This window comes from Ixodes scapularis, unplaced genomic scaffold (assembly GCF_016920785.2).
Source record: "Ixodes scapularis isolate PalLabHiFi unplaced genomic scaffold, ASM1692078v2 PGA_scaffold1__304_contigs__length_218370807, whole genome shotgun sequence".
Classification (NCBI taxonomy): domain Eukaryota; kingdom Metazoa; phylum Arthropoda; class Arachnida; order Ixodida; family Ixodidae; genus Ixodes; species Ixodes scapularis.
In genome coordinates, this window is record NW_024609846.1 from 23,031,966 (window position 1) to 23,056,927 (window position 24,962).

Here is a 24,962-nt window from a genome sequence, read left to right on the forward strand (position 1 = left end):
GCGGGCTAACAGCCGTGCCAAAAGTACGCTGAAATTTGGGCTTCGAAAGGCCCGTTTACACTTGCGACAATCGCTGGAACGACCAGAGACTAGCGACTGGTTTTTGGTCACGGAGCGACGAAAACAAGTCGCTAGAGATCGGTTTTGGGCAGTTGCTCCCTGACCAATTTTTCAAGTCGCAAACGCGAGTCGCTGGACGGCGGCGCCAATCACAGTCTCGTCGGAAGTGATGCGTGCGTTTGTTTACTTCTGGCACTGCTTCCCGCAGGAAATAGCGACGCGCACACGGCGGGGGTAACTGGCATGGAGTTCTCCGCGGAAGCTCTTATTAACGCTGTCAAAGACTATCCATTTCTTTAAAATAAACGGCACCTCGACCACAAAGATCGGGACAAAAAGCTGCAGGCCTGGAACGAGATCGGCGACACTTTCGGCATGGCAGGTACGTACAATATCACGGTTGAGGGAGCGCACATGTAGCCGTTGTTTTACATTCCGAAGCACCATTAAGTTTTTAGTTTTTTTCCTGCCGTCGCCTTTGATCAGAAAATCCGTTCAGCCGGCTCGGGAAGGTGTTGATTATTATCCGTAAAGTTGGCAGCGAGCCTGCGACTTGTCGGTCGCTTAATCAGGTGCGAACACTGGTGGTCGCCAGTCGCTCCAGCGACTGTCCCAAGTCGAAAGTGTGAACGGACCCTAACGGCCTCTTCCGCCGCCTTCTCTTGTCCTCAATAAATGGCAAAGCTTCTAGAGAGCACTTCTTGTCATAGAAACGTGGAGCTCATTAATGGAACTTGCTGAAAGCTCGCAAGTTTGCAACAAAGCAAAAGCAATTCGAGTGATACTTTCTGAAAAACAAGTTCTTTATGCAAAGGCAATCCTGATGAGACAGACATGAACCACTTTTAGATGCTCGGAAAACGCTTGAAAGCGGAAAACTTCTTATGCCCAGTTTTCATCACCTCGTAAACGTCAAGCTGCAGTAGACTGTCAGCGAGCTTTCCCCAATGATCGGTAGAAGCCATCAGGCAAGAGCTGTTTTGTCTATGTCACCCAAGAGCAGCACAACATTAGTGAAGGCAGCAGATATTCGCCTCGTACCGAGGCCCAAGAAAGAGCTGAGAATGGAAAACCTCAGACCAATCTCGCTAACATCATGCTTAGGCAAGGCATTCGAGCGGGTCATAAATTCTTGAGTAATGAAGGATCTCAATAGGAACACGCAATTTGGGTTGCAACCTCATACACCGACTCAGGATTTTCTCCTTTGGATCTATAAGAACCTACTAGGAAGCCCGAAGAAGTGTCAGACGAAGTGCATCTTGGCCTTGCATTTGAAAGGCGCGTTTAATAATGTTCACACGAAAGCGTGCTCCAAGGCCTCAGTGACATTAACTGTAATAGGAGGACCTTCCAGTATATACATAGCTTCCTAACAAACAGAATGGCTACGTTAACACTGGGTAGCATGACGTCCAAGGTCTACAAACTAGGATCGAAAGGGATGCCGCAAGGAGCGGTTCTCTCTCCGTTGCTATTTAACCTGGCACTGCGGGGTCTACCTGAAACACTGAGGCGGTTTTTGGAGTGTAACATGCCATCTATGCGGATGATGTTACCCTGTGGCGCAGGACGGGCATTGACGCGGAAATTGAAGAAAGGCTACAAGAAGCAGCTCGGATAGTTGAGAAATATGCTGAAAGTCGCAGGATGAAATGCGCATCGGAAAAATCTGAACTCTTTCTTAGAAATCCCTACGAGAAGCTGGAGGATCACATTGAAATTGCGATCGGCGAGATGCGGGTGCCCAAGCCAAGAGAGATTTGCATACTGGGCCAGCTCATCGGTCAGGGAAGAGGGAACAAATTGATGATCAATGAGGTGGACACTATGACCATGCAAGTGTATGGGATGCTTAGAAAAATCATGAACTGTAGGCAAGGCATAAAGGAGAAGGAGGCAATCCAGCTTGTCCAGGCGTTTATAACCTCCAGAACCTCCTATGGGACTCACTACCTCGTCCTGTATAAGGCAGAGAGGCAGAAATTCAATAGACACTTTTAGTTGGGCGTACGCAGGAAGCTTGCGTACGCAACCTTCGGTGCTTTGCGTACGCAGCAAGTGGCGCGTCCACGACACTTTTAGTTCGACGCGTTTGACATGCGTTAGCGTTCTTCCAACTGGATATATAAAACAGACTTGCAGATGCTTTATAGTGTATTTTAGCGCCATCTAGCGCTAGAGGAAAGAACTGTTTTTTCAATCTTTCAAGTATTAACCGAAAGTAGCCAAGCCAAGCCGTAGGCTTAGCCGGTTCCTTCGTTCTGTTGTACGGTGATTTATCGCAATGCCTCCAAGAAGTATCTTGTCAAACCCCAAAGTTGCCTCCATGCTGACGTGGGCGGAGATCGACGATCTTGTGACGCTAGATGTGCGACCGCAGTTACGGAGCTATTTCACGCTGGACGAGTTGGAATACAAGATGAAATGCAGCAGGGAGTCCGAATTCCTCAGGTACCGCTCTCGGCACGGTTTGCTGGACATCGGCAACGCGGAAGCCACGCTTTTCAAGCAGCAATTTAGATTCGAAAAGCTGGATTTTGATGAGCTCTCCAGTGCTCTCCTGATTCCGCAGACTATCACCACTGCGCAAGGTGTAAGGATAACTGGGAAGGAAGCACTGTGTTTGACGCTGTGTAGGCTTGCCTACCCGAACCGTTGGTGCGACCTCGAGCAGATTTTTGGACGGCATTCGTCCATTATGTCGAGTGCTGTCAGCAAGCTAATAAGTCATGTCATAACCACCTTAGGACACCTCATCGACGACTGCAATATGCACAAGGAGCTGCGTCGTTTCCACAGCCGTTTCCCGTGGCAGCGGCCATCTTGTAATGCGCTCTCGTTCGGCCGAGATCTCGCGAGACCGTCCCGCAGTGGCCCGCGGGACCCGCACGCAACGTCTGACTGCGTGCGTACGCACACTGGCAGCACAACGTTACGTTACGTTCTGCGCAGGCGCACTCGCAGCCCGCAACGTTCCTACGTACGCAAGCTCGTTGCGTACGCCCAACTAAAAGTGTCTAATGTGATGATAAAAAGGGAATATAAAAATGCGCTGGGGCTCCCGGAGAGGACAGCAACCGAACTACTCCTTAAACTCGAGTTCACAACACAATCAACGAAATTCATGAGACCTACATTCCATTTCAGTCGAAAAGATTAACAACCCCAGCAATGGGTCATGGCTGATGGAGAAGCTCGGAATGGCGGTACGAGGCGGATCCCACGGGATTGAGAACTTGGAGCGAGGGAACCTGCCCCTGGAAGTCAGACAAAAGATAGCAGTACAATCCCACGCAATATGCACCATAAAAGGGACGTGGGGACAAGGAAAGCCAGAGCAGCTGCTCTAACCAAGACATGAGACAGCAGGAAAGGAACGTCGTACGTGGATGGCGCCGGTCCGGCGTGGGGGGTGGCCTGCAGTAGCAGTGGCCAACGCGCAGGGCAGGTCGAGAAAGCAACGATCACATCAGCGGTAACAAGCAATCCTCGTGCAACAATAATTTCGGACTCGCAAAAGGATTGCAGAAACTTTGCGCACAGGGCGATTAGCTCGGTGGCACAAAGCATCCTGAACAAGGTTGTCGTAGGGGGAGTGAACGTGATTTGGGCACCCGGACACATGGGGCAGGTAGGGAACGAGGTGGCGAATGCCGCGGCCCGAAGAGTGCTTTACCGGGACTCGGCCCAACCCCAGATAGACCTAGATCCCGAGCTCTCATTAGCGAAGCCCTTAAGGCGAGAAGATTAGGCAGGCTAGAAATCCCTGGTCCGGCCAAGGGACCGAGGTCTACATTCTATGTAATTGAAAAGCTGTTTGCCATCGCAAGGTTCTCAGACGAAGAGGATAGTGTGGCGGTGGTCCATCGTTTCTGGTTAGACGGTGGCCATTGTTTCTGGCCGAATGAACGCAATCCAAAGAAGCTAGAGACCATGACTGTTCAAGGAGTTTCGCCGGTTCACGAAGTAGACAATGAGCAACCAATCATCGCAGACCCCTGCCACCGCCCCCATCGTATACCTGCCCCTTGATCGTCGACGCCCCTCAATGGCGAACTATATGAAGACGTCAAGGACTGGATCCTACACTACAAGCATGTGGCCTGCCACATTGAATGGAACACTGAGCAACTCCTCCAGAAGCTCTACTTCTCAGTGGAAGGCACCGCAAGGCACTGGTTCGAGAACCACAAGGCTTCGCAGGCTTCGTAGGACGTCTGCGCCACCGAGCTGAAGCGGACCTTCTCGAGCCAGCACCAGCAACAGAAGGCAAAGGACCTGCTCCAGACGCCGCAGACTCAAGCACCCAACCAAAACGTGACCAGCTTCGTTGAAGACATGCTACAACTGTGTACGCAAGATGCCCATACTGTCAGCTTGGGCTTCACGGGTTCGCACCGAACGCCCCCTGCCCCAGGAGCGGAAAACGACCACGGGACATCGAGGAGTACCTGCACTCACTTCACCCCGATCCCGTTCGCCGTCACCGCGATGCCTGGTTTCGCGACTTCGTACGTCCCGCCGAGAGAGCTTGTCTCCTTTACATCGTTGGAAAAACCAAGCGTGGCAACCCCTGCAGGTGGAGTTGCCGAAGACGACCTTCGAAAACATCATCCACAAACGTCGAAGGGCCCCCACTCTAGTAACGACAAGCATCGGAACAACGATTCTGCAACGGAGCCCAACAACCTCAACTTTATCATCGACGACCATGACGCATCGGCACTTGTGGACACTGGAGCAAATTACTCCAGTTTGAGTGGGAAGCTCTCTCGCCGCCTTTGAAATGTTACGATGCCCTGGGACGGCCCTCAAATACGCACCGCCGGAGGTCACCTTATCACGCCTGTTCGGACATGCACTGCTCGCATCGAAATTCACGGGGAGACCTGTCCAGTCAAGTTATCATCCTTCAGGACTGTGCGAAAGACATCATCTTTGCATGAACTTCCCTGTGCGAGTACAGCACCGCGATTGACCTTGGAACAAACAGGTTGACGCTGCAAGCCTTTCCTACCTCCAGAAAGATTAAAAACGATGCCAGCCGCCGTCCGAGTCATGGCGGACCACATGAACCTGTCGCAGCGGTCGAGTGTTCTTGTGCTTGTCGTAACCGATACTGTCACTTGCGGGAAAGTCCTTTTAGAGGGCAACGTCCAACTGCTTCTCAGAAGAGGAATAGGCGTCGCAAGGGGCGTAACGGAGCTGCAGCATGGACGTGCTGTGGTCCTCGTGACAAACTTTTAATGGGAGGCACGACACCTCACGAAAGGTGCCGCTGTAGGCCACGTAGAAGAACTCCGAAGTGCCGCCGAAATCCCCACAATCTCCGATGAGTCCTCGCCATCTTAGCCATATAGTACACCGCCGCCACAGCTCGAAGTTAACCCCAAGCTCAGTGCCACGGAACGACGACAGCTCAGGGACCTCCTCGCCGAATACAGAGACTGCTTTGTGACAACGTCGAAAGTGTGCAAAACAACAGTTGTAAGTGAAAGTTGGAATGAACTTTCCCTTTAAATACCTCCTTTAAAAGAATAAGCACATACTTTTTCAAGGTTTGACTGTTGATGTATAGCGATTTCACTTACACAGCTAGCTACATTTGTATTACTAATTATGTAGATAGTATTTCTGGTAATTTGTCCTGAGCTAGATTCATTATTAGATTTCTCATCTAAAGATGCAAATGCTTATTCTCTCATTTTTCAGAAGAGCTGCTACACAACTTTGTTGGTCGCTGCGAGGGTCTCTACGGCGTGGCATCACTGACCTTCAACGTCCACCAGCTTCTTCATCTGCCGACCTCTGTTTGCCAGTTGGGATCGTTATGGGTACAATATCAGCCTTCGTGTTCGAGGGAGGAAATAGAAAGCTCGTAAAGCTAGTCTCCGCAGCCAAGGGGCTTCCAGACCAGACTGCTGAACATGTCGTGATGTTGCAGCAGCTTGAGTGCGTGCTAGCAAATCACGACCTTACAACCACTTCCAGCGAGCAAAGCGTGTGAGAAAGATTTCTAAATTCTTTACATATTCAGAATGCCCGGTATATTGATCAGGTGTTTCTGTTGGGACAGGAAGAAGTCGCCACTCCAACCCCTGTAGAGAAGCGCTCGCTAGAAGAAAAGGGTGTCAGCGTTGGCATTGCTAGCGAGTTTCAACACTTTGTATTCAAGGGGCAGATATTTCACAGCATGACCTACACAAGGGCTGCGAAGAGTGACACCACTGTGATTTCAACTTGTGATGGCGAGTACTTTAGAATTCAGAGAATTCTCCTTGTCCCCGACCTTGGATGCACCCTTCTCTGCAGACGGCTAGTGCTAAGAGAGGCACCCCTCTTTCCCGCTCATATAGAAGAATGCTTTCTTTCTCAAGTAAATGTCTGTGAAGTGCTTAAACCCGAGAGCATTATGGCCAACTACATTTTCAAGGAGTTCTTAAACCAAAGCAAGAGCTTTGTGCGTGACATGGCAAATAAAATTGAAAGAGATTAATATCGAATTGAGCGCTGTCACAAATTCCAGCATATTCTCTGCTTTATTTTTATTTTCTCATGCTGTTAATGTTGGTCGCAACCACGCTTATCTGCTGAGCTGACCGGAATGTCACGAAGGGTCGGTTGCTGCCGTTAGACCTCTTTTTGTGTTGTTCAGGTGTTCTTAATGACCCAAATCACCTTGCAACATTCCGTTGAGCACAACTCTGCTCTTTTTGCAACAAATGTTTTGCATCTCACCTGGTTCATGGGGGTAGGGAGAGGAGCAAGAGAGGAGGTGATCCGAGGCTTGGGTAAACACGCCTCGGTGAATCACATGCAAGTATTTAGCAACTTACAGATAAGATTTTTAGAAAAATATACATTGCCGACAAAATGTTGCAGGAGCATATGTCTACGAAACGACAGTGTCGACGAAATGTGTGTCTATGAAAAGTTGTCCACGAAACTTAACTCTACGAAACAAGGTTAGACAAAACTCTAGGGATTTTCATACGCGAATGGGACATGTTTCTGGCAAAGGACAGAAGAGTGGCAGACCTGTCTTAAAAGGGTGTTAATATATAGGGTTTTCTTAAACCCCAGCAGCTTTTCCCATTTCATACAGAATTTCTGTATAGAAATGTTGTGTCTGTGAGTGATGTGTGTTTTGGGCTTACGCCAACGCACATCCCAAGAATGCAGAAAACAGACGAGCGCACACACGGTTGGTGTAGCTCGTGTCACGTACAAGGGTTGCTTCGCCGTATGATGCAAGAATAACATCTGCATGCGTCGGGCACCGAAGACGTGTTCCTCGGAGGATGCACGCGCGTGAGAACACAGGACGCTTGATGCTTGGAGCGGCCCGGAGACAGGCGCATGGTGCGCCCTTCTTCCATGCATTTTCTGGCAAATATAATATTTCCTCATTTTATGATTGTTCACTGACAGCATAATATTGAACATAACAAGGAATATGAGCTGAACTTAGTAATTTATGAACACATGAAGCTCCAATTTGCATGTTTTATCACTCAGTGCTGATGCCCACACTCCCCTCATCTAAAGGGGGCAACTTACTAAGTCTGGAACTTGATTGTGCTAACCAGTGAAGGGTATAGGCATTCTAGTTCCCTGCATGCTGCTAATAATAGTAATAATAATAATAATAATAATAATAATAATAATAATCTTTACTTGCTCAGGAGAGCCGCAGCACCGCAGAAAGGCAACAGCCCGTACCAAGGAGGCCCGCGGAGCCACGTCTAGTGATGGTGATTATGTGATGATGTAATACACAAGATGAAAGTGATGGTGATTATGATATGTACGTTAGGCGTAGCAGCATTCTTCATGGCGGTGGTCTTTGCGGTGCTGCCATGGACTGCTTACTTGTTGACCTGTTTTTCATTTCAGCAACATTTCGGTTTGGTGTGCTCCTTTGGAGGAGACCAGTCTCACCCCACAATTGTGAACTTCACAAAATATTTTTCAGCTGCTCAGTTTGTACACCCTTATCAAGACATCACCGTGTGGCAATGTCCTTGGAGAGCCCAGTGTGTTCTCGTCACCATGCATGAGGCACTAAAGATGAAGCAAAAGGAAAGGCAGGAAAAACGGAGTAGCTTGCACTGCCTTGTGCAAAGCATGCTACCAGATGCAATAAAACTTTGGTTGGGGTTACTTGGTTCATATCAATTGAAAGGTTAAAAGGTGCAAACGAACAGGACGAAAAAAGACGGGAAAGAAGCCGAGAAGTTGTTACTGAACGCCGACAGTTGCTACTCGAAAACCGTGAAGAGAGGTCTGGTTGCTTCTGTCATAGGAAACGCATGCAAAAAGTCTTGTACACCTTGGATGCAGAGGGCAATAGCCTTGCAGTTGGAGCGCCTTTTGGAGACGGGCTACAGACAGGTGGTTATCTCCAGTGTGGTGACGGAAGTGTTGGAACGAACTGTTTTTGCCCCACCGGAGAAAGCAGTGTTAAAGAATGGGGTATCTGTTCCCTTTTATTATGCCATTTCGCACAATGTCGGGGCTGTGGCGTCAAAGTTCTGTGTTAATGTTGTCTTTAAAGCGCAGCACAAGCTAGAAAAGTTGACGCCTTTTTCAGGGGCGGCTTTGGGGTGCACGAAAAAACAGGGATCCAGCGGTGTCCTGTCAGGAAGAGGTCGTGTATAATATTCCTCTGCGGTGCGGTTTTTCCTATGTAGGACAGACAGGTAGTTGCTTAAACGATCGTATTCTGGAGCATAAAAAGGCAGTCAAAAACAATGCACCAAACTCCAAAACTGCAAAACATGTAGACGAATGCAACAACTGTGTACTGAGTACCCGAGTGGGAGGGCACTAAAGTCTTGCATAGAGAAAAAGATAGCAATAGGAGAGTGTTAAGAGAAACTATGCACATTTTAAGCTCAGGGAATTGTATCAGTCAACCTTCCTTATCGCTTGAATAAGGGAACAAAAAAGTTTCTAGGTTTGTAGTGGTGCCGGGTTCACAATCTGACCTGGCCAAGTGCAGGAATTTCTCGCAATCCTCTTGTGCGTTTTATTTTTGTTTTTTTCTGTTCTTTTACGTCTGGGTTTGTGTTCTTTTGGGCTTCGGGCTTGTTTGTTTTTGTGATTCCAGTTTGTGTGCGCTTGTCGGTACAGATTAAAAATTAGGGTACACTGTATCGTAGGCAAGGAGGTCGTTTGAATTGTGAAAAAGATCTAGGACATGTACATAAGGCGATGTTTGTTCAATAAATTTCAAGTTCTGTTAGAGACTTCGGTGTCCCTGCGTCTCAGGATTAATATGGATAAATTGAAGACGTTTTCAACTTCTGTTATCAGGAATCCTTATCGCTTGAATAAGGGAACAAAAAAGTTTCTAGGTTTGTAGTGGTGCCGGGTTCACAATCTGACCTGGCCAAGTGCAGGAATTTCTCGCAATCCTCTTGTGCGTTTTATTTTTGTTTTTTTCTGTTCTTTTACGTCTGGGTTTGTGTTCTTTTGGGCTTCGGGCTTGTTTGTTTTTGTGATTCCAGTTTGTGTGCGCTTGTCGGTACAGATTAAAAATTAGGGTACACTGTATCGTAGGCAAGGAGGTCGTTTGAATTGTGAAAAAGATCTAGGACATGTACATAAGGCGATGTTTGTTCAATAAATTTCAAGTTCTGTTAGAGACTTCGGTGTCCCTGCGTCTCAGGATTAATATGGATAAATTGAAGACGTTTTCAACTTCTGTTATCAGGAATATAGCAAAGTGCTGGGTCATATTTATGTCCATTGGTTAAGCTTGTTTACGGCCTTAGGCAAATCGATTAAAAACTGGGCGCCCATCAAGTTCTACTTTCTAAGTCAGGGCGAGGAGGAGTGCGAAAAAATAATCTGGAGATTTATTAGCAATCAAGCCGATGGACTTTTGGAGTGTGTCACGCTTCCGGAGTGCTATCTGCACTTCATGCACTCATTCCTTGCGAAGTTTCAATCAGCGATCCTCACCCTCAAAAAGAGTCACCTTGAGCCAACAGAACTTTAAGCTGTAATGGCTAAGCTCAGGGAGCAGCTCACTAACCAGAAGGATATGTTCTTCGGTGTCAAGGCTAATCAGGGACTGGAAATCCTTCCGGACGGACAAGTTACAACGCTGGATTTCGTGAATGTCTATGACAGGGCCCTTGCATTCTTTGAAAAGTGGTTTGACTTCGAGAAATCCCCGCTTAAGAGGCTTGCCAAATTGAATCTGTGCAAAGGTGCACCCAGCATGTCAGTCGTAATGAATGCGGGAGAGCTTTTTGGCATACACTTTGAAGAGGAAAGTGATGAACTGTGGTCAGAGCTTTGTCTTTTTGATGGATACTCTCCCTGGACTTCTAGGACATGACGAGAAATTGAGCTCGATCTGGCTCAAATTCTTGAAAGAGGTCAAGCGCTCCCATTCGCAGAACCTAATGGAGGAGGTTTTCTCCATTCCCTGCAGCAACGCATTTGTGGAATGCACCTTTAGCGCAATGGAGAACTTGCGGACGGATGAAAGAAATTAGCTAAGCGTCCCAATGGTATAAGCTGGAGCTGTGTGCGGTATAATTTGGTGTACAGCTGTGAAGACTTTATAAAGATGGCGAGAGAAAACAAGCAGCTCATCCGAGCAGCTAAGTCGAATTCGAAATATACATTCAAGTTCCCCAATCAGAAAAAAGCGAGCATATAGAATTTTACCTTTTGCTTTTCTGCATTGTTTTGTGTACTGCATATTATCACGCGTTTATGTAGATATAAATATCTGATAGATTCTGGCATTAGCCTTGTATACTTTTAATGTTTGTTTGTATGTATAATGTCACTGGTTCAGTGGATTCAGTTGCAAAAAAGAGCATTTTATGTGTGGTTAATTTTCAGTCCGGCACAAGTGTTATTCCATTCACTGGTATCTTTACGCCCACCAGCAGACTAGTTGGTTAGCTCAGTGTAGTGTACTCGTGTTTCCTAGAGATTTCTCTCTAGAAAACAATGTTACAATAAATTGCATTGCCTGTCAAAGGCTTCCAGATGGCGTCTTCGTTTGAACACAAATTCAATTTCCTATAACAAAAAAAGGCGACACGTCACGTCCGGTCGCTCGCTGATCGGCTCAAGCGCACACGTTGAGGGAAAAATTACTAGTTCTGACGAATGGTATGTGCCTGAAGTTAGAGCGGGAATTATACGAAGCCTATTGAAGCACTCCTCGCTACTACCGTAGCAGGGCTCACTGCCAGCCTCCCCCCACTCGCCACGAAGGAGGTCATGGTCTCACCGAAGGACACTGAGAGGGAAGATTTCTCAGAACCAGACTCCTGGCTGGGGGACAACCGCGGCTGGTGGACCCCAAGGTCCTGGAGTTCGTCCGGGAGCACTGGACTCCCAAGGCTGCCTGGAGTGGTGCAGGGCGGCACTCGCAAGCTTTCCCCGACCTCAACTCCCCTTCGCCACAGTGCCCAATTTCGATCCAGAAATGAGGGCACTGGCGAAGGAGAAGAGGAGCCTGGAAGGGGGGCCCATCACCGCTCGGGACCAGGCCCTCAAGGAGTGCCGGGACTCTTTGGCCGCAGCCTTGTTTCCACTGGTAGCACTCTTGGAAGCCCCTCCCAGAACCTACAACCAAGAGGGCCTGCAGAGCCGCAGGTCCTGCCAACCAGACCAGTGGGCTGTGGATTCAGAGCACCCAGCCCCTCTTCCCAGGGTCTCCCAAGCCTTTACGAGGGGAGGCTCCCTCAGCCATGGGTACAGAGGTAAGTGAAAACATTGGATTGTACCATTACCTCTAGCACCAGACCTGGAGCATAAATGGCCGGGCAGCCTTTAGAGCAATTTGGACGAAACAAGCCTGCATCACCCTGAACATGTAGAGCCAGGACAATCATATCTGCAGAGTGTCTAGTGACCGGGAAAACCGGGAATTGTCAGGGAAATTTTAATTACCAGGGAAACCCTCACCCTCAAAAAGAGTCACCTTGAGCCAACAGAACTTTAAGCTGTAATGGCTAAGCTCAGGGAGCAGCTCACTAACCAGAAGGATATGTTCTTCGGTGTCAAGGCTAATCAGGGACTGGAAATCCTTCCGGACGGACAAGTTACAACGCTGGATTTCGTGAATGTCTATGACAGGGCCCTTGCATTCTTTGAAAAGTGGTTTGACTTCGAGAAATCCCCGCTTAAGAGGCTTGCCAAATTGAATCTGTGCAAAGGTGCACCCAGCATGTCAGTCGTAATGAATGCGGGAGAGCTTTTTGGCATACACTTTGAAGAGGAAAGTGATGAACTGTGGTCAGAGCTTTGTCTTTTTGATGGATACTCTCCCTGGACTTCTAGGACATGACGAGAAATTGAGCTCGATCTGGCTCAAATTCTTGAAAGAGGTCAAGCGCTCCCATTCGCAGAACCTAATGGAGGAGGTTTTCTCCATTCCCTGCAGCAACGCATTTGTGGAATGCACCTTTAGCGCAATGGAGAACTTGCGGACGGATGAAAGAAATTAGCTAAGCGTCCCAATGGTATAAGCTGGAGCTGTGTGCGGTATAATTTGGTGTACAGCTGTGAAGACTTTATAAAGATGGCGAGAGAAAACAAGCAGCTCATCCGAGCAGCTAAGTCGAATTCGAAATATACATTCAAGTTCCCCAATCAGAAAAAAGCGAGCATATAGAATTTTACCTTTTGCTTTTCTGCATTGTTTTGTGTACTGCATATTATCACGCGTTTATGTAGATATAAATATCTGATAGATTCTGGCATTAGCCTTGTATACTTTTAATGTTTGTTTGTATGTATAATGTCACTGGTTCAGTGGATTCAGTTGCAAAAAAGAGCATTTTATGTGTGGTTAATTTTCAGTCCGGCACAAGTGTTATTCCATTCACTGGTATCTTTACGCCCACCAGCAGACTAGTTGGTTAGCTCAGTGTAGTGTACTCGTGTTTCCTAGAGATTTCTCTCTAGAAAACAATGTTACAATAAATTGCATTGCCTGTCAAAGGCTTCCAGATGGCGTCTTCGTTTGAACACAAATTCAATTTCCTATAACAAAAAAAGGCGACACGTCACGTCCGGTCGCTCGCTGATCGGCTCAAGCGCACACGTTGAGGGAAAAATTACTAGTTCTGACGAATGGTATGTGCCTGAAGTTAGAGCGGGAATTATACGAAGCCTATTGAAGCACTCCTCGCTACTACCGTAGCAGGGCTCACTGCCAGCCTCCCCCCACTCGCCACGAAGGAGGTCATGGTCTCACCGAAGGACACTGAGAGGGAAGATTTCTCAGAACCAGACTCCTGGCTGGGGGACAACCGCGGCTGGTGGACCCCAAGGTCCTGGAGTTCGTCCGGGAGCACTGGACTCCCAAGGCTGCCTGGAGTGGTGCAGGGCGGCACTCGCAAGCTTTCCCCGACCTCAACTCCCCTTCGCCACAGTGCCCAATTTCGATCCAGAAATGAGGGCACTGGCGAAGGAGAAGAGGAGCCTGGAAGGGGGGCCCATCACCGCTCGGGACCAGGCCCTCAAGGAGTGCCGGGACTCTTTGGCCGCAGCCTTGGGTCCACTGGTAGCACTCTTGGAAGCCCCTCCCAGAACCTACAACCAAGAGGGCCTGCAGAGCCGCAGGTCCTGCCAACCAGACCAGTGGGCTGTGGATTCAGAGCACCCAGCCCCTCTTCCCAGGGTCTCCCAAGCCTTTACGAGGGGAGGCTCCCTCAGCCATGGGTACAGAGGTAAGTGAAAACATTGGATTGTACCATTACCTCTAGCACCAGACCTGGAGCATAAATGGCCGGGCAGCCTTTAGAGCAATTTGGACGAAACAAGCCTGCATCACCCTGAACATGTAGAGCCAGGACAATCATATCTGCAGAGTGTCTAGTGACCGGGAAAACCGGGAATTGTCAGGGAAATTTTAATTACCAGGGAAAATCAGGGAATCGTCAGGTATATTGTCAAAAAGCGAACCCAGTCAGGGAAAATGAGCCGGAAACGCCGTCGAGTGCCCTGAGCAAAGGCTTGAGAACTTGGGAGCAGAAAAATAGGCAATCAATTCTGCTTAGAGCGGACCGCGGGCTCTGCTTATCTGATGTGGAGTGTGCTACCCGATGCAAAGGGAACAGCCGACAAATTCAGTCCAATCCATGCATTGGTTTGGATTGAATTGGATTGAGGGCGCAACACAAGGCTAGATCCAGTTCAAGCTATTAGATTTAGTAACAAATGGGAAAGCTGCAGACTGCAATGCAATACAATTCAAGCCGAAAGTATCCGAAAGTGTGCATCTGGCGGCCATGCGGCCATGCTTTCGGTTATTGACATGTGTGTTTGATTGTCGTGTTTTCCTCTATTTTCGGAAGTGGCCTCTTCGCTGACAATGTCGGGGGCAAGAAAGTGTCGTTTAATCCAAACTGGACGAACCCGAATATATCGGAATATTCAAGTTGAATTAAGCCCGTGCAAAGTGATCCTCACAATGCTCCATGCTTGATGTGCCGCAAAACGTTTTGTCTGAGCAACATGGGAAACATGGCAGTTTCGAGTCATGCCTCGAGCAAAAAGCACCTTGCTGCTTTGAAGTCTCAGTCAAGCCGTTCCCAATCTGGACTTGTGTCAATTATTTTGGCAGCAATGAATGTTTCGGCTGGATGTGGTGGAGACCGCACATGCGCCCCGGAAGAGCCTGCAGCCACCTCAACAAGTGTGAAGATGTCGATGAGCGGCTTTCTACTGAAGAGCGCTGTGAAAAAAGGCCGAGATACTTTGGTGCTTAAACTCGGTAGCGACTCACAGATCCCTTCGTTCTACAGCAATATCGGCCTCACTCTTCCCTCTCATGTTTTTCACGTGTGAAGTCGCTGACAAACTTCTGTCAGTTGGGGAAGGACAAGGTAGGATATACCATCTGCCATGGCATTGCGCCCTACTTTCGGAATAAGCTGCAAACAAGCCTCGCCAGTGTGCATTTCGTAGTCGTTTCGTTTGACAAGTCGCTCAACAAAGTGACTCAGAAGCAACAGATGTATGCGCTTGTTCGATATTGGGACACTACCAGTGGCACTGTGAAGACGCAGTACCTCACTTCGCGCTTCCTGGGCCACACCTGTGCGGAGGACCTGGTATCAGCATTCAGGGAGGCCACAGAACCGATCAAGCAAGAGAAGATACTACAAGTTTCTATGGATGGTCCAAATGTAAACTTAAAGTTTCTAAGGTCGCTGAAGGAACAACTGAAGGAATCGGACCAGAGCCATAATATTCTGGACATTGGAAGTTGTGGGCTGCACGTAATGAATGGTGCATACAAGGCAGTCCATGCAGCAACTGGTTGGGGTGTAGTGGCATTTCTTCGCAGCAGCTACCACCTCTTCAAATCTGTGCCTGCTCGTCGTGCCGATTATGCCAACTTTGCCGGGAGCACACTATTTTTTCTCAAGTTCTGTACAGTAAGGTGGCTCAAACGGCAAGGTCATCACCAGGGCAGTACGAGTTCTTCCGAACTTGGCAAAGTTCGTAGAGTGCTCAACAAAGGCAAACAAGCGGACAACATGATCCAGCTACAGCGCCGTTGTGAACGCAGTCGGTGATGAGCTGTTGCCGGCAAAACTAGCCTTCATGCTGTCGATTGCTGAAGAACTGGAGCCATTTTTGGCAGAATTTCAGACTGACAAGCCAATGGTTCCCTTTCTTTCGACGGCACTGTATGACGTCCTACGATAGTTGCTTGCAAGAATTCTCAAGGAGGAAATCCTGAATGTTGCAGACACGGCTACTGAAGGTTGACCTGGAAAAACCAAAGAACTGTAGCTCTAGCCGCCTTTGACGTTGGGTTTGCCGCAAAGAACGAGCTCCGCAAGGCGTCCAAGCTATCACAGCTTACCTTTTTCAAATTCAAGAAAGACTGTGTTTCCTTTGCTAAGGTGTGCTCCCGAAAGGTGATGGAGAGGTCACCATTGAAGCATAAACTAACTAGGGGTGTCAGCTGCTTGGATCCAGCATTCGCATTGTCTCCGGAGGCTGGCCGCAAACGACTAACTCTCGCACTTGAAATGCTTTCAGAAGACCAGTGACTGACCGGCCTACAAGCAGAACGGGCCCATCATTCCTATGTACAGAACTGTTCACTGGGCCTTGCGCAAAAAAACTGAAAGATTTTGACAGGAAAGAAAAGAGGCTGGATGTTCTGTGGCTAGATCTCTGCTTCCATGATCACAAAGAGCTGCTGTCTTTCATCAAGATTATTCTATGCTTGTCTCACGGCAATGCTGCCGTAGAAGAGGCTTCTCAGTCAACAAAAAATGCAATATTGAAAACTTGAAAGAAGAATCACTCATACCGCAGCGAGTGATGCACGACGCTGTGCTGAAAGCGGGCGGCGTGGACAAGATGGAAATTACTGACAAAATGGTGCAGATGGCTCGCAATTCCTACAGCGTCTTTCGACAGAAATTGCAGAAACAGAAGGAAGAAAGTCGGGAGGAGTCAGAGCTTCAGAAAATGTTTTCGTTTTTGATAGCCCACTTCTGCCAGTGAAATCCCTTTAGTCTTCATGTTTTACCTGTTGTGTATAGTAACGAGCATGCTTCCGCCGCTTTGTGGAACTCCCTACGGCGCCACTCGGGTGATCACGTAATGCCGCCGTCCCGCCGCCGCGGCATCCGGAGATCGGGTTACCCGAGCCGCCCACAACGCGAGCAGGCTTGGCCGTGCGAATATCATGGGAGTAAAAGCAGTTCATACTCAGCCAGCGACTGAAGTAGTCTCCCTCCATATACGGGCAGAGACGCCCAACTTAACATTGGCGACGAGGAGCTGGATCCGAAACTATGAAGCCTGACTTCTATGGTGGGACACCGGGCCACAAGCCATGACAACAGAGCAGACAATCAAAGTTTTCACGGGCAAGTGCTGGTCTTTCTGGAGCGAGCGGCTGAGTTTCTACTTTGTGGCCAACTCGATTACCGATCTGGTGAAGAAACGTGCACTTTTACTAACCTTGTGTGGCACGGAGACGTTCGAGACTGTTCGTCCTCTAGTTGCACCAAGAACACCAGGAGATGCCAGTTTTGAAGAACTGGTCTCAACCCTGAGAACGCACTTCTATCCCCGATTGTCTGAACTCTACAGTCGCTACAAATTCCAGCGTTGAGATCAACAGCAAGGCGAGTCGATTAGCAGCTACGTCGCGGCAATAAAGAAACTTGCAGCCGACTGCAATTTTGGAATAGTGACAACAGCGACCACGACTGCCGTATCGACAACTCGGGTCAGGCAGCCACGACGAAGCCCGTACACACCACCAAACTGCCACTAGACGTCATGCTACGTGACAGGTTTGTTTGTGGTGTAAAGGACGAGTTTCTGCAGCAGCAACTGTTTGCGGAAAGGGATCTCACTTTCGAGAAGGCTTTCGAGCTCGCAACCAGAGTCGAAAGCGCTTCAAAACAACAACAGAGTATTAACCATAAGACTGACCTCCCCCTAGTTTACAAGACACCAAAGGGAAAAGCTGACAACTCCGGGCGATCGTCCACTCTACCTTGTTTTCGATGTGAAGGCCAGCACAGTCCTTCAACTTGAAGATTCCGCAACGAGGAGTGCCGTTACTGTTACAAGCGTGGACACATCGAGAAAGCCTGCATCACTAAGGGAAAGCAAGGTAAAACTGCAAGCCACAAAAGCAGTCAGCACAACGTGGACTTCACGCCCACAGCAGTCGACCGGCAGCGAGAGGAACATGAGATTTTTACCATGAGCTTAACAGCGTGACACCGCACGAACCGTGTCCAAAATTCCTTGTGACATTGAAGATTGAAGGCAAATCACTAGAATTTGAAGTGGATTCCGGTGCCTCGTGTACCCTGATCAGCGAAGAGACGTACCGCAAGGTGTGGCCCCATAACCCTCCTCAGCTCCACGAGGACAACCTGCAGTTGCGCACCTGGACTGGAGAAGGGCCGCAGCTTCTTGGTTCAGCGCAAGTGTCCGTTCGCTTCAAGTCCAAAGACTTCTTGCTGCCACTACTCGTCATGAAAGGGGCTGGATGCAACCTCAACGCTTACTTTTATCAATATGGTCCTTCACAAAATGTTAACATTATGCTCTTTTCTGACCTGTGCAACTGTGGCTGTCTTCACCAAAAAAAAATAAATCAGAAGCAATCCTTTTGCATTGACACAGCAATCTGAAAATAATTATAATTTTATACTTCAACTTTTGGCGAGCCATTTTTCTTACAATATTTTGCGCACGCGAACGTGCACAACGGCGCATGAGAGTCTGTTCTCCTGCAAGAAAGACGGTCACTTCCCGCAATGCTTGGATAGAAAATGGCGTACCATTTCGATTGACACGATTACCAGCGACCTCCGCGCTTCCCCCCCGCCCCGTTGTTCAGCAGCACCATGAGTTGCGGAGTGAAATTTACGACAATGTGAAATGTGGGACATTTTGAAGATTTTAGAATTTCTCACAGGACGCTGGACACAAGCCCTCAATGCGGGACAGTCCCGCGCGTCACGGGACGGGTGGTCACCCTAGGGAAGTTCAATACCCCGATGGAAAGAGCGCTATGGCGAAGACGTGACGGGATCGTCAGACAGAAAGAGAACTCAACGAAAGACTCCGCGTCCCGTGCATCTCTGTTGCCCGCCGCCTGGCTCTTGTGTCTCAATGTTTGTTCTTTTTTCTTGATTCCAAACTCCAAGCTACAACATACGCCACAACCTGCGATTCTTCTATCATGGATAAAGCGCCACGTTCCGCGGACGGAAGCCCTTCTGCATCTTCAGATTCAGGAGATGAAGGTGAGTAGTAGAATTGCCTTTGTACTGTATCAAAAGCGATGTGATTTAAGACACTGTAAACGATAGTTTCTTGGGGTCTCAATCTTGCAAGCTAAAAACACTATCCACTGAACTCACCTGCAAATATTTCCGGGCTCATTTTAGGTAGAAAGGCGGGGCTGTCCAGTGCATCATCCGAAGGATGAGTATGTGACGGAAAGTGACAGGATATAATGTTAAACTTTTGTATATATTAAAGCACTAGCGTTTTTGCTGCACGCCATAAAACACTAAGCCCGTAAGCAGCCAAACTTGTAAAATACCGACGCCCATCTTTTTCTCCGCTCATGTAGGAATACTTTTTTTTTTTTTTGGGAGAGATCCACCGCGTTATCTTGGGCCTGCTTACTGCCACAAAACTACTTACACCAAGCGACGCTACGTCATCCGCGTTGAAGACCTCTCAAATACGGAGCAGCGTCTTCTCGTGCTGCGCACAGGGATTGCGCAGGATGAGAACAGTACTGTGTGTGACTACCATTATCATATGTACGTAAAGAAGTACACATCGCACATAGCGTCCAAATGGTGCTGCGACCCGTTTTCAGAGCATGTAAAAAACTGTCGGGGGTCATCAGTCGTGACGACCGCACTTGCAGACCTGCAATCCTCTTTGCGCTATAAATAGTTCCGGCACGTGTTGTGTCAGTGTGGCGTCAATTGACTTGGCGGATAAGGAGTTGGCGTACTTGCGGTCCGTGGCAGGGCCACGGATTGGTTGAGATGTGGTGCGGTGACGCAGTCTGTTTCTACGCTGAGGTTCTTGAATTAAATCAGTTGAAAGTTAGCGCTCTGTGGTGTCTGTCCTTCCTATGTCCCCGTCTTCAAAGCGCAATCATGTTTTCTAACGTACCATACCAACCTGCTCAACAATCAGCACTTGTTGATCTAGGAAACCCAGCAAATGAAATAATCATAACATCTGAAGCTGTTAATGAGGCCCTTCCAGTGATCGGAGAGAGCCCTCTCAAAAAGAAACTCGGAAGAAAAAGCCTGGAAACCGTATGCGAGGAAAAAAGTGAGAAAGGTTCAGAAGAGCGTTGAACAGACCGTTTACTCGTCTCTTGGGATTGCTAATCCTGGAACGTCGCGTTTAGACGAAGAGGAAGATTTTGAGCTCAGTGACTACATATTACTGATGAACAACTTAAGACGCAAATTTGCCAACGAAAATACTCGAGAGAAGAAAATGCAGATTTTAACACTGGCTCCAGACTCCTGGATCAATCAGAAAATCATGAAGTTCTTTGGCGCCTCTGCGCGACAGGTACGCAACGCCATGAAACTCAAGTCCGAGGCAGGTATACTGAGCACGCCACCAAAAAGGAAAGGCCACCCCGTAAGCGAACAAATTAAAGAGTCTATCAGAGCATTCTACGAAGATGATTCAATTTCTTACTGCCTCCCAGGAAAAAAAGATGCTGTACGCGGACGTCAAAAGCGCCTGCTGCTCAGTAACCTGAAAGAAATGCATGAAGAATGAAAAAAGCTACCCATCTGAAATGCAGCTTTTCGACGTTTGCAGGTCTCCGTCCTCCACACTGTGTTTTAGCAGGGGGAGGACGCAAACTGTGTGCAGGTCTCCGTCCTCCACACAGTTTGTGTATGTATGGAGCATCAGAATTTTAAGCTTATGCTTCACGCAGCTGGTATCAAGGAAACTTGCGAAGAGCTCATAGCGACCACAGTGTGTCAACTGGATAACGAGAGGTGCATGTTCGGGAAATGTGAAAAATGCCCAGGCACGGACTACGCTGAAGCACTTGTCCGCAACGTTCCCGCCCTCCAAAGCGACGAAGCGGACGAACTGCCAGTTCACCAGTGGGTGAGTGAGTGCGTTGCCGTCTGGAAACCCTTGTGTTAACGCATAAGGATTTCATTGACAGGATTTTAGATATGTTAAGGCAGATTAAAGTGCACCATTTCGTGAGCAAGCAGCAAGCCCGCTACTTGCGAGAACTGAAGACCAGGCTAAAGAGCAGCGAAGCTATCATGCTGATGGACTTCGCGGAAAACTATAGCTTTATTGTTCAAGATGCTCCGCAGTCCTACCACTGGGTGAACATTTAGGCCTCGATCCACCCCATTGTGATATATTTCCGTCAAGATGAAAGCGGCGCTGATATTTCAGTAAAATCTATCGCCGTAATTTCTGACTGCTTGCAGCATGACACAGCCGCTGTTTCTGCATTCCAGGCCGAGGTACTGAAAATAGTGAGGCACGACTTGCCTCAAATTGAAAAGATATACTACTCTTCTGATGGTGCTTCGTCGCAGTATAAAAACAAAAAGAATTTTGTGAACCTTTGCTATCATCAACTGGACTACAACATTGCAGCAGAATGGAATTTTTTTGCTACCTCTCACGGAAAGAGTGCCTGAACGATGTCGGAGGAACACTAAAGCGCCTAGCGGCAAAGGCAAGTTTGCAGCGGCCTTTTCAAGATCAGATAATGACACCGCACCAGCTCTTCTCATGGGCAAACAAAAATATTAAAGCTATTAAGGTCCTCTGGGCACCCGCTGGCATAGTGGAAGAAAAAGCATCTGAGCTTGCGCGAAGGTTCAGCACTGCAGTTACCATCAAAGGCACCTGGAAGTTTCACTGTTTCAAACCAAACACTCTATCTATACTTTGCGTGGGGCTTACCTCCTACTCAAGTACAGAACACATAGAAGTTTCGAAAGGCTAAACTAAATCACATTATTACGTCGTTTGATGATTCCGCCCTCAACCACATGGGTTTTAAAACTGGGACCCATTTCATCACTACGACGATATACAGCAGGACTCTTTGTTTTCTTCGTGGACACCGCGCACTTGCTGCGTGCAAACCAACACGCGCCCCTTGTAAAAAAACAAACAAAAAAAAATATGGCGTACGTATTTTAGGCAGAGCCGACTCAGAGCGGTGCCGCGCCCTTGGCCAAACTCTCCGAGTATATATGGCACCAGCTTCAACAAGGGTCAGCGACCAACCTGCCAACCTGATTGCTTTTCGACCCCCTCTACCTCCTCTACCTTCGGCCGATCCTGCGTGAGGTTCAGCATACCAGCAAGGCCTACGAGAAGAACGACGTGGATCCTGCGAAGCTTCTTGAAGATCTCACGTTTTTGATCAAGGCTGTATCCAGCAAAATGCTGATTCCAATGGCAAACATTGACCTACTGTGCCAGTCCATCGATGGCCACTTAGACCCAAAGCCATAGCTCAAATACGAATTCGAGAAACTCGCAAACACCATCACAGCCACTCCTGACGTTCAGCTGGTACGCCAGCGTTGCACTGCCTTCACTGTGAAGTTATCAAACGAGCTCCAGCAGTGTCTGCCATTGGATTTCAGGGTATTGCAGGCCATGGCATGACTGTCTGTGGTAGCTGGCCAGCGAGTACCGAAGTAGCCTATCGTGGAGTTGGCTGAACCTTTTGGTGTCCACTCAAGCAAGATTGACCTTGTGGACACGCAGTGGAGGAAGCTAACCCTGGCGAACTGGGTCGCAGTCACTGACACCATTGGGTTTTGGTTCAAGCTATCCCAGCCAGTTCCGCTCTGTGGACGTAGCCCGTGATACGCTTTCCGCGCGTCGCTGTGTCCCCACTCCAAGGTCACGTGGCATTCACACGGCCTTGGATAGGCCCAGATGGCTCGTAGCATCCGCTGAAAGCCACCGAAGCACACCAGCGATCGGGCCACCACAAGTAAACCCAAAGCCACGGGCGTACTAACCGGGGGGGGGGGGGGCGAGGGGGGCGCTTGCCCCCCCCCCCTTCCAGTTCTGAGAGTGGGGGGCAAGGCATGTGTTTTCCTCCCCTGAAACAGCCGCCACTGGGCAGGGCAAACACTGGCCGGCGGCGCCCAAGGTATGGTCTGGTTTGCCCCCCACTCAAAAACAAGTTGGTACGGCACTACCATGGGCGTACCAACCGAGGAGGGGGGGGGGGGTGCTTGGCCCCCCAGTTCTCAGAGTGGGGGGGGGGGGGGGGGGGGGCAAGGTATGTGTTTTGCCCCCCCCCCCCCCCCCCCTGAAACAGCCGCCACTGGGCAGGGCAAACACTAACCGGCGGCGCCCGAGGGATACCAATGGCGCCGGCGCTGGGGAAATGGGGGGGGGGGGGGGGTCTGGTTTGCCCCCCCCACTCAAAAACAAGTTGGTATGCTACTGCCCGAAGCTGTCTTTGTACGAATTTTGAGCAACGGTTAATCTTTTATAATCTTTTAGATGGACAATAGCGACTTAACAAGAGAGAGTCTCAGGGAGATGGGAGTTCCTTCTTCAGCTCTTCTCTCGTCATGGCCTGAGGTGAGACAGTTACCGTCACTACCTGTTAAGGTTCCTAGATGGGGATTACAAACGAGGCATTAGCGACATCCACCAAGTGCTCTTTGCTAATCATTTAATTCATTTTAAAATTACTTTTTGTGTCTTTTCTAAGAAGAGATTGGTGTGTCGGATGTGATAATGCTCCATTGAACATGAATAGACCAAGAAATAAGCGCCGAAATTTTGTTGTTGTGTCCCTTCAAAGGGATACTTCAACGAAATTTGAAATATACCCGTCGTGTTCAGAAATAGGCTGAATATGATCCACGATATCTATGACAATCGCATGTTTGTATTTTAAGCCTCATGGCTGTATTTTTCGTTGTAAACAGCCAACTTTGGCAAGCGCTCAGAGAGCAGCCAGCGGGAAGCACGTGACATTCGCCGCAATCAGGACGAGCAAAGTTGCAGCGAGGCCGACGTCAAGAGGACATCCTAGCCATTCCAGCCAAAAAAGCGGCCGAAGCACGCCAGGGACTGGGACACGAGGACCAACCCCAAAGCTGTTTATGTATGAATTTTGAGTGAAGGGTTAATCTTCTATAATCTTGTAGAGGGACAATAGCGAACTCCGAAACACGCAAAGGCTAGTCTTGGGAAGAGGGGAGTTCCTCTTTCGCCTCTTCTCTCGTGGTGGCAGGAGGCAAGACAGTTATTGTCACTACCTGTTGAGGTTCCTAGATGAGCATTACAAACCAGGCGTTAGCGACATCCACCAGGTGCTCTTTGCTAATTGTTTAATTAGTTTTAAAATTTCTTTTCGTGTTTTTTTCAAGAAAAGATTGGTGTATCAGATGTTATACTGCTTCCTTGAACACGAATAGACCAAAATACAAGCACCGATATTAACGTTGATATAGACCGATCCCCCTCCCACCCCCGATACGCTCACTGCTCGGGATACCTTGACACCCCATACGTGCTCTGGAACTGCCCACACACCCTTCCATCTTGCCAGCAACACCTGGACCGCCCGCACCCGGTTCCCAACCTCATGCTCTCATGGAGTTGCACTCCCCCCTTGAGGAGGCGGACGTGCGGAGGGCTCTAGTGGCTTATCCACAATATTCTGCCAAACGCCTGAGACAGTTTTTGTTTGTTTTTTTTATGCGAAAGCATTAACTGGGGTCCCATGAAGCGAGCTGACATCATCAGTTTGAAGCGTGAAAACGGTACCTAGTTTCCGCGATCGCCTTCAATTCCATTGGCTGGCGCGCGTCAACGTTTCCACGACCGCTCACCCCATGGCGCTGCGTGTCCATCAGCGCGCCGTTAACACGGAGCGTCCAAGGTCACCAGGGGAACACGCGCGCCAACGGGTGACGAAAAGTATGCAGCAGACGAAAAAGGGAGCGGACGAGCGGCTTGCATGCTTTCGCATTCACAACTCATAAGAAGTGCCTAGGTGTACCTCAAGCTTTTTGTTTTAGAACTCTAGATTTAGAGCTAGTATTGAACTTTAGCACCAATGCGCACAGCAAAAGTAGAAGTTTTCTTTATATTTTTTATTACTGGAAAAATATAAAGAAAAAAGAAATATAAAGTGCCTTTATAACGGATTATCCCGTGCGAGCTTACGTCCGAGCGCAGCGGATGCTACGAGCCGTCGGAGCCAATCCAAGAACGTGTGAGTGTCACGTGACCTTGGAGAAGGGCCACAGTGACGCGCGGAAAGCGTATTACGGGCTACGTCCACAGGGCGGGATTGGCTAGGATAGCTCGTACCGTCCGCTGCGTCCGGACATAAGTAC

The 24,962-nt window shown here is 48.7% G+C and overlaps 1 pseudogene; it reads left to right on the plus strand.

Annotated features, from left to right (window-relative positions):
* Positions 1 to 14,485: 14,485 nt before the first annotated feature.
* LOC115311642 lies at positions 14,486 to 15,629 on the plus strand (annotated as a pseudogene).
* The last annotated feature ends 9,333 nt before the right edge of the window (positions 15,630 to 24,962 follow it).